A 12,248-nucleotide genomic window follows, 5' to 3' on the forward strand; every position below is an offset into this window, starting at 1 on the left:
ACATGACACATGTCTATCATTATTCTCTGTGTGGGTTCTGCTCTGCAAGTCACATGTCACATGAGATTTTCAGCAGGGACAACCAACAGCTGCAGGCGGCTGAACGTGACACACATCCAGCTCCAATGTGCTGAACACTGTTTCAAACATAAAGCCCTGAGATCAAATCATTGTCTGAAATCTTGCCTCACAGCCCATTTGCCAGAAAAAAATGCTGGCATTGTTCATTTCAGCAAACCATGGATATGTTACATTTATATGTAGTGGATGTGTTAAAACTTTACATTTTAATTTTCAATCTTCTGTTGTGGCAACACTGTGGTTGACATGGGGTTTTGTGAAGACACATGAACATAATGTTTTGCCTGAAAATGCCCTGGTTGGCTGCTACAAACAACTGTTGATGAAAACACCCAATTTTGATGCCACAAACATGGTTGTATACGTCCCAAACCGATGTTGAAAAACACACGTCACCACATGGCTGGACACATCCCAACTGTTGATAAAAAACACCTGCTTTTGTAACCACAAACGTAAATGGACACTAGCAAACTGTTGCTAAAAAACATGCACGTTTGTTGCCACAAAAACTGCTGGACACATCCCAAACTGTTTTTAAAAACACCCACATTTGTCACCACAAACATGTCTGTGCGTGTCAAAAACTAATATTAAAAACCACCGCTATTGTAGCCACATTCCACACTAGTAATAAAAAACAGACCCTTTTCTGACAGCAAACACTGCTGGAGACGTCCCAAAATGATGTTAAAACCACCAATTTTTGTCACCACATGACTAGATGCATCTCAAACTACAAAAAGAGCTGGACACGTCCCAAACTGTTTTCAAAAAGCGCCACCTTTTGTTGCCATAAACACAACTGGACACATCCCAAATTGTTGATAAAAAAAACTCCTGCTTTTGTTTTCACAAACATAGGTGGTCACATCTCAAACTCATAGATGGACAAGATATGAGTGTCGACGTTCTCGTCTAACTCTCAGCAGCAAAGTGGGTAAGTGTATTTCTCAAAATATTCAAGTGTTCCTTTAACATTTTCAGCAGGAGAATGAGGCACATGTCAGAAAAGTCAAGTCTTGAGGAGAAGTCAATCTGGAAAGGAAAACACCTGTGTGGGCAAAACATTAATAGCTTCATTATTATGACTGTCACAGTGAAGTAAATCAGTTTTATGTCGCTTATAGAAGAGGTTTTTTTGTAACCATTAGATATTTTTTGCATCCTCTGCGCCAGATAAAGCAATCTTGGTTGTATTTTTATTCTTTTTGAAGAAAAAAAAAACAAAACAGACTGATTTCTATGTAGGCTATTAAAATCTAATAGCTGCCATGACATGCATTAATTAGTAAACTTTACTCAGTAATAAACAAAATGCACTTCTTGCTGTTTTTAATGAGTAACTGTTAAATGCAGGATAAAAAAACACATATTACTTATTGTTCAGAATGAATCTAACTTAAACCACCTAGTAGCACCAAAGTCTGCCGGAAAAGAAGAAGAAGAAGAAGAAGAAGAAGAGGCCTGAGCATGCACGAGCACGAGGAGACGGGACGGGAAGTCAAACTGCTCGGATTTTTAATGTTCCTTTTTAAAGAATAATACGGTAAGTTATCCAACAATAACTGTGTGTGCGCTTGTGTTTTTGACTGCTGCCAATATTAGCTAGCGTTAGCTAACGTATGCTAAGCGCTAGCTGGTGTATGCTACCGCTAACAGTGCCTGTTAGCAAGTTAGCTAGCTTGCTAGCGCTAGTGCTAGCTAACAGGCACGGCACAGCATTTTAGGAGCCGGCAGAGCTTGTTCAGGAGTGTTTCGGTGTTGAAGTTGGAGATTGGCTTCCCCACCGCCGTGCAGGAGTTGCCTGAAAACCTATTTTAACCGTGGAAACAAAAGTGGGTATTTGCAAACTTGAAATGTAGCCAGTTTTGACACAGCAAACACTACAGTGTTGACACCTGTTAGCAGTGCCGATTTGCTCAGTATTCATATGCATCATAAATTAATTCATTGTCCATATTTATTTCTATTTTCAATGGAAACTAATGTTTAAAATGAGATTTTGGTGAAATGTGCACCATGAAAATGTTAACTTTATAGAACTTGCCTAAGCCTATTTACTCATTTTATTTATTTATTTATTTATTTTTTTGTAAGTCTTTGCAGAGTTCAACAGGAGCAGAGTGACTTTTTTGATGCCTTTGACCGCCACACACCACGCTTTGTCACAAACTTTAAGTCCAAGAAAGGATGTCTTGGAGACTCATTGGCTGAGTTTGTGCAGCAGATTGATTCAGGGGTGAGTCTACTACAGGCTTCTTGTATAATGATCTTTGTGATTTGAACACAAATACTGTTTTGTTTTTTATTTTAATTTTTTTATTTTTTTGCAACAATGGTGATGAGGGGATATAAGATGGAATAAGAAAAGGTTATATCTTAAAAATCTCTTCTCCAATCAGTAACTGTTTGCTGCACTGTCAAACAAACTTTGTGGTGACACTTGTTCCATATTCACTTTGAGTAAAATGATTGTACTTTAAATTCTGATTGTTGCATAATCTTTTATTGTTCACCTCTAGAAACCAGATGAGACAGCTATTCGCACCCTTGTACTCTGAGGCCTCTCTGTTCTACTTTGTGATGACCCCAGTAACTTCTACAAGGCCTGCTTTGTAAGTACTCCTATTTTCATCTTGAAGGAGCATAAAGAGTTTTGGGAGAATTTGCTTTGTATTTGCCAGTGTTGTAGTGATAGTCAGATATAAAGACTTATGCCAGTTATATCTCTGAGTTCATGATACAAACACAGTATACTTCACTTACAATTATTAAGTTATCTGAAATACTAATTCTAAGTAGTCTATATTAAGTCAAGAGTACATCTTAAGTTTATTTTCAAGTACTGTAACTAAAACTCTAGTGTAAGTGTACAACAAGAAAAAGCATTGGTTAGTACAACATACAGTACTTATTGCACTGGACTTCGTTTTTTGAGGCAGTCGGTTTGCATGCTTTTTCTAAGTAAGGTTAACCAATCCGAGTTTACAGTGTACCGGTGTTTTAAAAAAGGGCTCCACTTTTCATTTTGGTGATTTGAGATTTAGCAATGTGAATGAGCTGTTTCTTTTTGAATAGAGAGTACATGGTTTACCTGGTCACTTTGTTACGACAAATGAGAAAAGCCTGACTTTGAGTGGTACATAAAGGCGAGCCCGCAGCAACAACTGGTGATATAATGAATGTAAATCCTCTAGAATTGTGTAACACAGACTGTGTTTAGTTTTTATGAGTGACAGTAATTGGCCGTCCAAACCTCGGGAATGCCATGAGTCCACAATCAAGGCACAGTAATTAAACATTAACCAGCAAGTCAAACATTGTATCGATCTGTCACAGCGGTCAAAAGACACGGCTTCAAAGCTCTGGCTGGTGACAACAAAGAGACTTTCAGAGTCACATCACTCTCTTTGCAGAATATGCTCTTACTTGTTATAATTTATCGGTCATCTTACTGAATTTATTTATGCCTTATGATTCAGACACAAACACAGAGAGAAGAGAGCTCGTACAGTTTTTTGTAGAGTCTAAAAATAGTTTTGATTTCACATATGCTTCTTTCTTTCTCGGTGCATATGGTGACAATGAAACACCCACTCATCCAATACATGAAATATTCACATAATCTAACTGTAACATTAAAAAGACAAGTAACAAACAATTAACATTCATGACAGTTTTGAGTAAGGGTACATTTTAATGCTTAAATCATGTTTTACATAATTTTTTATAATAATAAATAGTATTTTTTTTTAAAAAGTGTCGATCATCAGTTGATGTATTTTAGAGCTTTTTCTTCTCCTCCTCTGATATAAATTAAGTTGTTGGCATTTCCACACGCCAAAAGCCAAAAGTCTCTTATGTTTTGGGAAGACGTAAGCATGGGAAAATCTAATTTTATAGGCAACAATATTCCTTTATGAACAGTTTTTCTACTTCTAAATGATTATTCTTTGCTTGGTTTATCATGGCTACAACAAATAGTGTATAATGGCAGCAAAACAAAAATCAATAGCTTTTCCATTCCCTGGACAAAACGCTCTCAGTTCCAACTCAAAACGCCCTGTGCTGGAAGGACACTCTTACTATATGTTAACTCAGAGACGTCGGTTACCTTCATGTGTGGATATTGTTTATTCAGACAAAATGCGACCAGAAAAATGGTGCCATGGGACAGAGGCAAAAAATGTTCAAATTTGGCCCTGAGTGATGGAAAAATGATATATCATGACATTTCAAGTTCATATGGTGAACTTAGTGTAAACAGTTGCTTATTTACACATCCAGTTAAGTTATCATTCATTTGGACGAGTGTTTTTGGTAACATGGTAAATTAGTGCAATATTCTTTCTTTGAGTTTTAGTCCATTTGCCAGCCTATAGAGCTCCATCGTGAACCCGGAAATGTTGAGTACTCCAAGGTTTTACGTTATAAATGCATAGTATGGGTCCCCAACAGTAGGAAACTGATGGATGCTAACTTGCATATGTTGGGCAATTTGCATAATAGAACTAATTCACAAAAAATTGCATAATATCATATATAGACAGTATATCAGCCACTGAAATGGCCACTACTCTGCATTTAACTCTTTTAAACAGGTGGTAGGCCATTCTGATAAACATTTGTACCCTTTGTCTGGGAATAATATCAGAATGGCCTACCACCTGTATAAACTGAGTTGAATGTAACCTACAGTAGGTCTTTCTGTCAGGTGCAAATGTCTATCAGAATGACCTACTCCACATATAACTCTATTTGGTATTAGTTTAGGTTCTCTATTTATACAGGTGGTAAGCTATACTGATAGATATTTTTCCCTGTCAAAATGACTGACTCATGATTTAACTCTGTTTATATAAGTGGTAAACGTGTGCCTGAGAAGATGACTTAAAATATGCAGACTTCTGGTTTAAAATATAAATTTTGAAAATATCATAAATGGATTCAGCAACCCCCCCCCACCAAAAAAAAAACAACAACAACAAGGTATGTCCAAATTGGCCAAGCAGTGGCTAAAATACTGTCAGTATATAAACAGCTCAATCTAAGATAATGAAAACATGATCATTCCTATTTTCTGATAATTATAAACTGAAAATATTATATGCCATTTCTACCAGTCAGTGCCCCTAAATCCTACAAACGGGACCTTTAAGTAAACATCACTGTGAAGTCCAGTCAGCCAGCAGTGTGTGTGTACTGGCCAGGCTGATGCCTTCAGTTACCTTCTTGTGCATGTGAGAGAGATTAGTGCAACACAGTTGAACAGCTGGTCAGTTGAGTTTAGAAAGATTTACTTCTGTTCCACATGGGAAAAAAAACAAACCCATCATGGCCTGACTTTTTATCGCACACACTGCGTTTTTCATATAGCTGCACATTTAATGATTGTATCAAAGCATGTGTATTAAAAACAATTGTTTTAATCTCATGGAACGTATTTGTTAATTTGCAGACAAGCTGAGAGGGCTGAGAAACATTGTCAGTTTGTGGAATACACAGCGTATTGACACAAAGATGGATTCAGCTGCTATTTGTAATTCAAAGAAACATCAGACAGGCACAGTGTTTGTGTTGTGAAATCATGAGAAACAGATTCATGTACACCTGCGAAGCAAGATGGCTGGAGGGTTTGTTAAATAATGCAGCAGTAACCACCTGAATCCTCATATTCCAGATGTCTCACGGGATACAAGGTTCAAATCTTCTCTTTCAGAGAAACCTGTAATAAATGCAGCAGTTACATTTTAATGAGCACAATCTTCTCTTGAGGTGCTTGTATGCAAACAGCATTTTCTCATGAGAAACATGGCAAAAATGACGGAAACACATAATTGACAAAATAAAGTGTTCCTTAAGATGTCTAAAATGATAATGATGACTGTCCTGTCAAACTGTCTGCCTGTTAAGAGGAGACCAGGAGGAGTGTGGGGGGTAGAAGGAGATGAAGAGCATGAAGGGAGATATGGAAACACAGACTGACTCAAAGACGATGGTAGAATGAAAGGAAATGAAATATCTTGGCGAGGAACTGTTTGTGACGATGCTTTTGACCATTCATTAAAAAAATAGGGCATCTGTGAGGTCATAACTCACAGAAAGTGAGAGGAGGGATGGGGAAGACACATGATGACAAAGCGACAGGAGTTGTCATGCAGTGGATGTTGCACTCTGGACCATCCAACCCCCTCCCTTACATAAGACACACGCTTGGCTGCAGGCGTAGAAAACAAGGCCTGTCCCCATGCATTGAGCCTTCCCCTTCACTGGTTCTTAACCATGCAGAGCACAACAGGAGCAGACAGTGAGCAATATTGAATTATTCAGGCACAGAGAACATTGCAGCTACGGATGGAAGGGGGCCGTGTTGACTTTAGTTGAGAAAAGCAAAGCAATGAGAATTCAAAAAGGCGAAGTTGGTTATTCATGCAAATTCCCAGAGTGTTTCTCTGTGTGCTGTTTGCTGTGAAAATGTTTATTATGGTGTTCATTATGCATGTCTGCACACCAGAGGTACAAGGTATTTATTCAAGCCCTGTATGTTGGAGCCATTTCCTTATAATTTCACTTTTCTTTTTCTTTGTTTTTTTGTGAGTCACTTAAATGCATTGCCTGACCTGCATCTCAGGATCCTCTCATTAAAAGCAGGTGTGCTAAATTAGTCAATCAGGGAAGACATCAGGAGAATACAGTCTTCAACTGCTGTGTGTTTGGTTGAATCTTAGTTTTTTTAATCTCATAAATCTATTTATTGTCCCATTGATTTGAACTTTTTTGTAAAGGCCTGTTTATTTTGGGTAATGTTTGATTGGGGTTTTTGATTTTGTTTGAATGCAAAAGTTAAACAAATCAGTTCAGTTTCGCCTAGCAACTCTCCACACATCCTCGCACCCTGGATCATCGAACAAAACAGTGAGTACAACCAAACACAGTGAGTTGGTCATATCTGCGATGGCATGTGGGTGGATTCAAGCTTATTTAGATAAGTACCAACTAGAGGTATTTGGGCTTTACTCAAAGCAGCAGTTCCTCTCATCTCTGCTGAGCTGTATAGCATCTTTCAGCTCTTTGTTTTAGTTCAGTCTCTCATTAACATAAATCTCAGATGCAGCAGGTCAGCCCCTGCCTGGGTTCATACCTTTGAATCCGCCCACTCCACAAAGTTTGTCTGACACCAGCCCAGTTGCCACAAGAAAATGTTGGCATTGCATGTTTCTGGAAACACATTTTTATGTTTCATACGTCTCATATCAGCATGTTCAAAATGTTGCCATTGGCAGGGGCATGTCTAGAGAGTGGCCTTGAGTGCCATTGGCCACCCCTGAAATCTGATAGGCCACCACAGGTGCCACTCCATTATTAATGGCTATCTGCCCAGTCACTTTCAGTGGCATGTCCAGACTTTTTTTTTACTGGGTTGGCCAAAGTGAGGTGCTGACTTATGAAGGGGTGGCATATACGAGCTCTGTTGCAGACACACGTGTCGGCATAGCTTTAGTTTTCCATTTTGTCTCCACTGCCCATACCTACTTTAATTACTAACATTGCAGTGTCTTACATTCCTGTTTATATTTTAATTTGAAAGATAAATAGATCTACCAATCACAACACAACAGAGTGACGCCACTCAAATGTAAAATAAAGCTTTTGTACTTTGATAAAGAAACTGTTCCTCTCTGAAGTGCTAACAAAATAAAAGTGCCAAAAATTACATTAAATAACCCTGTGTGAGCAAACTTTTTAACAGTTGTATCAATTACTTTGTAAAATTAGTCAGGCTAGACAGTACTCTGGCACAATACTGCCTTTCAGGCATTTTTTAAGAGTACATTGCACCTATAAACAAAAAATTCTGTTTACTCATCAAACAGTTGAAACTAAAAGAGCACATAGCCAGTCATAATGAGGTGGCACCTGACGTGTCCAGTCAGATTTCAGGGGTGCCCCGCACCCCAAGCCACTCCTTAGACACACCCCTGGTCAGTTTTAATTTATAGGTAAAATTCAGCCCTAAACCTTGGAGGCAGTAATGTACCAGAAATAAACTGATACAAAAGTAATCTAGTTTTGTTCTTCAGCTAAAGTATTATTTTGATAAAACAAGTAAATGCATGTTTTAGGAGATCTTTGTAAGAGTATTCGTACTTTGGGGTAGTTTAATGTTGTGAGTACTTCCTCCTCCACTGGTGCACATACGAACACATTCCTTGCTGCAATGCTAACTCACTAGATTTAACTCTGTTGCATTTTATTAGTAGCCACGAGATTCACATCACCAGCAGACCTCATGCTTGGTTTAAAAATACTTCAGTGAACGGGATAATGCGGTGTCCTTCCACCTCCACTTGTTATTACAGTAGCTCACAGTTCTCGGCCAGTGAGGTGGACACAAAGTTTTATCACAAACTATGAGTCCTTTTTAGATTCAGTTAATTTCACTGATTTGGACATATTCAAATTAAAATGTAAGCCATTATACAGGATATAAATGTATGCTAATGAGCAGTATTTCAACTAAGCTCAACCATACTGCCACATTTACCATTTTAATCTCTTTCTATGAAATCTCATGGGGTGTGAACGACAAGTAATGGACATTTCTGCCTTTAAGGTGTCCTCAATCCACCTGATGAGCACTGACAGTTTAATACCTGAAGGTAGAGCTATACTGTATGTGGGACAGGGATGTATATGATAGATTTTATATTTAGAAAACGCAGAGAAGTGACAAGAATTCAATTAATCGGAACAGCTGATCTGCAGTGCACTGATTTAAGTTTTTATATAGGCCTTTTGTTTTCACCAAGACCAGACTGCAGCTGCGTTTTAGATCGATAGCCAAGATTTTTCACAACAGGCATCAAAAAGGTGTTTCATTTGTTCTGAGATGCTGCCACAACTCTCTGCCATCAAACATCCCAAATAAAAAGCACAGATCCCCTTGAGACAGACAACAATGCAATTAAACCCAATTCAAAGATTTTGTAGCATAATTAGACACTTAAATCAAACACTCAATAATCAAAAGTCGGAAAAGTAACATGAAAAAGACATTTGAATTGTTTATTATCAAAACTCCATCCTGGTAATTGTCTTGTGCTTTTCATCAGAAAGAGAATGAATGGAGCTCTTTTCCTTTTTGTGTTTTATTTGCTTTCAAAGAGAGCATCTGTTTGTTTGTGCAGTAATGCATCTCATATGTCTGTGATATGCACTCAGTGGGTTTTATGGTCTGATTTCTTAAGTTTTGATGTAATTTACCATTTCCTTATGCTGATTTAAATCTTAAATTATGATCACTAAAACAACTTAGTCAGGCTTTTATTGAAGACTGTCATCAACCGCTAACAGAGTGGACTGCAAAGGTAATTTATCTCAGAGGAGGTGGTGCTTTTTAATAAAAAGTCAATTATCTAGGAGTGATACTTTGGCTGGCCAGGCAAAGGAAATATCAAAAACACCCTCTGAAGTCAAACTGCATAAACAGAAGGCCAATTGGAGAGAAATTAGATGATAATGCTCAACAGACCTGCTTAAAAGTGAAGCTACCATCTTTAAACTAAAAATAGAGTGAACGTCAGTGTGTCTTTGATAAGATGAAGAGTACTCAAAGATGTGAGGACTAGACTGATATAAATTGTTTGCTTCTCAACTTATTTTGATGTTTTGCTCTCAGCTGAAGTGAGAGTCTTAATAATTGTGTCATGCTCTAACTGAGTGCTTATTAGAGTTTTTCACAAGAGCTTACACAACGCAAATATTCCTTACCTATAGTATCTATGATAAAAATCACAATGTGTTTAATTGACAAGCCTTGATTGATTAATTTGTCACTTGGAGTGAGATGAAAAGATGAATACCACTGTTAAATCTATTTTTAAAAAATACGGTTACAGCCAGGAGGCTGTTAGTTTGCATTAAGACTGGAAACAGTGGGCAACAGCTAGCCTGAGTTTGGACAGAGATTCTTTGAGGTACTATTTTTTTTTATTATGTTTGATTTATTTATTTTTTTATATGTATTCTTTATATTCTGTATGGCGGTGTGGACTTAAATCACATGACTTGGACTTGAGCCAGACTCAGAAATTTGATGACATTAGACTCAACTTGACAAAATCATAAATAATTTTAACACCAATGACACATAACATCACTTGACTCTCTTTTGACTTGAGAAAACCATCTCCCAAACCCAAAGATTAAATAGCATGGTACAGGTGTGTTCAGGGAGTGGCCTGAAATCTGATTGGCCACCCCATTAAAATTGGCTGGTCAGTTTGAACTCTCTGATGAGTAACCTGAATTTTTGTTTATCTGTGCAATTCAGTCCTGAATCTGAGAAGCAGTGATGTGCTAGAATATTGTCTAGCCTGAGTAATTGTACATACAATTATACTGATACACCTGTTAAAAAAAGTATGCTTATTTATTTATTTTAATTTTTTCGCACTTTTATTTTCCTTACACTTTATACTTGCTGTTGTACTATATACTTAAAGAGTGACATTTTTTTTAAATTTAAGTTTAAAAGCTTTATTTTACGGTTGTGTGGTGTCACTCTGTTGTGTTGTGATTGGTAGATCTATTTATCTTTTACACAAAACTATAAACAGGAATGTTAGACACTGCAGTGTTAGTAAGGGTAGGTATGGGCAGCGGAGACAAAAGGGGCAAATTAAAGCTATGCCAACGTGTGTGCCTGCAGCAGCGCTTGTGCTTCATGCCACCCATGCAGAAGTCAGTGCCCCACTTGGACAGACCATTGGCTTTGCATCTAAAAAGTGTACCACAAATAAATTAATTTCCTGAAATCAGCCAATGCTGACGCTCTTCATTCCAAGCAAGTACACATTTAATACCCCACATCCACTTTGAACCAATCAAACAGCATCCAATCAAGTTGCAGGACAGAACCTTCGAGAACTAAAAAAAAAAAAAAAGCATTCATGATTTTGTTCATTTAATTTTATTGTTACACTGTTTTTGAAATTGCATCATATTTGGTAGAGAGTGCATTATGACTCATTTAGGACTTGAAACTAAAGACTAGGACTTGGGTGTTGACTTGAGACTTTGGTGCAAAGACTTGAGACTGACCAGTGACTTCCAAAACAATGACTTGGTCTCAACTCAGCTGTATATGAAGAAAGAAACATAATGGCATACCCTATTCTTACCATTGTATAAGGAAAAGGTGCCATCCCTGATATGTTACATATGTTGTATTATATTTTATTTGTACTCCGTGCCCTTTTAAAAAGTAGATTTTATGAGTTTCTTCTGTGAGCTCTTTGTTCTGTTTGATCTCTAGTCTAAGGGAAAACATAATACAAAACTTGTGTTCTGACACCACTTTCACATTTTGCCTCACTTGTGTCTAAGATCTAAGATTAACAACAGTGTTTCTCCATTTTATATACCCAGTAATTTTGTCTCTGGTGACTAATAATCATTAGAAGCTTTAGAGAAACACTTAATTGTTTGTGAAATTGGAAAACGTTAGTAATAAAGTTAAAACAGTGTTGCTGGGAAATGCAACAAAGCAACTAAACTTTTATTAACAAAATGAAGAATAAAAGAGACGTTTTTGAGACAACAGAGAAGACAATAGTGGGGATACAATGAGACATTTCCATGAGATGAGTCAGCCTGTTACTGTGAACACTACAGAGGATGTTTGGTGGGTGTGAGGATATGGACGCTTGTTGTCCAGGAAGTCACAAAGCTCAGCAATTAGAGGAGGATGCCTCTTTTTTTTAATAAGGATATCCTGTGCTCACAATCCTGTCATGTGATCAAGGTAACCACGACCACTCTGAGAGAGCTGATTCTTATTATGTGAACTTCACTGCCAAACATATAAACATTATTAGATTAATGACTATTGCATTAAATTATTTTCTTTCACCAGAGAAAGAGCAAAGAAGTAAAGAATCCCTGCACACTCCATTAATCTAGAATAAAATAAAATTCCTGCACTTAAAAAATTACTTTAGTTAAAGTGTAAAACTATTACCAGCAAAATGAACTTAAAGTTGTTTGGGCAGTTTAATTTTGGCATCACTGGGCAGAAATCGAGCAATAAACTTAGAGTATATTTTAATTCCAGTGGTCTGAGCGAACGTTAGGCTTCTGCTTCTTCTTTTGGCTCTGTTTTC

At 37.3% G+C, this 12,248-nt stretch overlaps 1 protein-coding gene across 6 annotated transcripts in view; it reads left to right on the top strand.

Moving 5' to 3' along the window:
• Positions 1–1,500: 1,500 nt before the first annotated feature.
• ren (renin) overlaps positions 1,501–12,248 on the top strand; it is a 28,033-nt gene continuing 17,285 nt past the window's right edge. For 2 of the 6 annotated variants that reach the window (XM_088082037.1, XM_042491973.2), the window contains exons 1-3: positions 1,501–1,630; positions 2,182–2,323; positions 2,607–2,699. The gene's annotated coding sequence lies outside the window, so the exon portion shown is untranslated. Of the gene's footprint in view, positions 1,631–1,747; positions 1,920–2,181; positions 2,324–2,606; positions 2,700–6,749; positions 7,000–12,248 lie in introns of those variants that run through there. The other 4 variants (XM_042491975.2, XM_088082039.1, XM_088082038.1 and 1 more) reach the window with 3 other exon arrangements.

This window comes from Plectropomus leopardus, chromosome 9, assembly GCF_026936395.1.
Source record: "Plectropomus leopardus strain MGB_pleo_1.0 chromosome 9, ASM2693639v1, whole genome shotgun sequence".
Lineage (NCBI taxonomy): Eukaryota > Metazoa > Chordata > Actinopteri > Perciformes > Serranidae > Plectropomus > Plectropomus leopardus.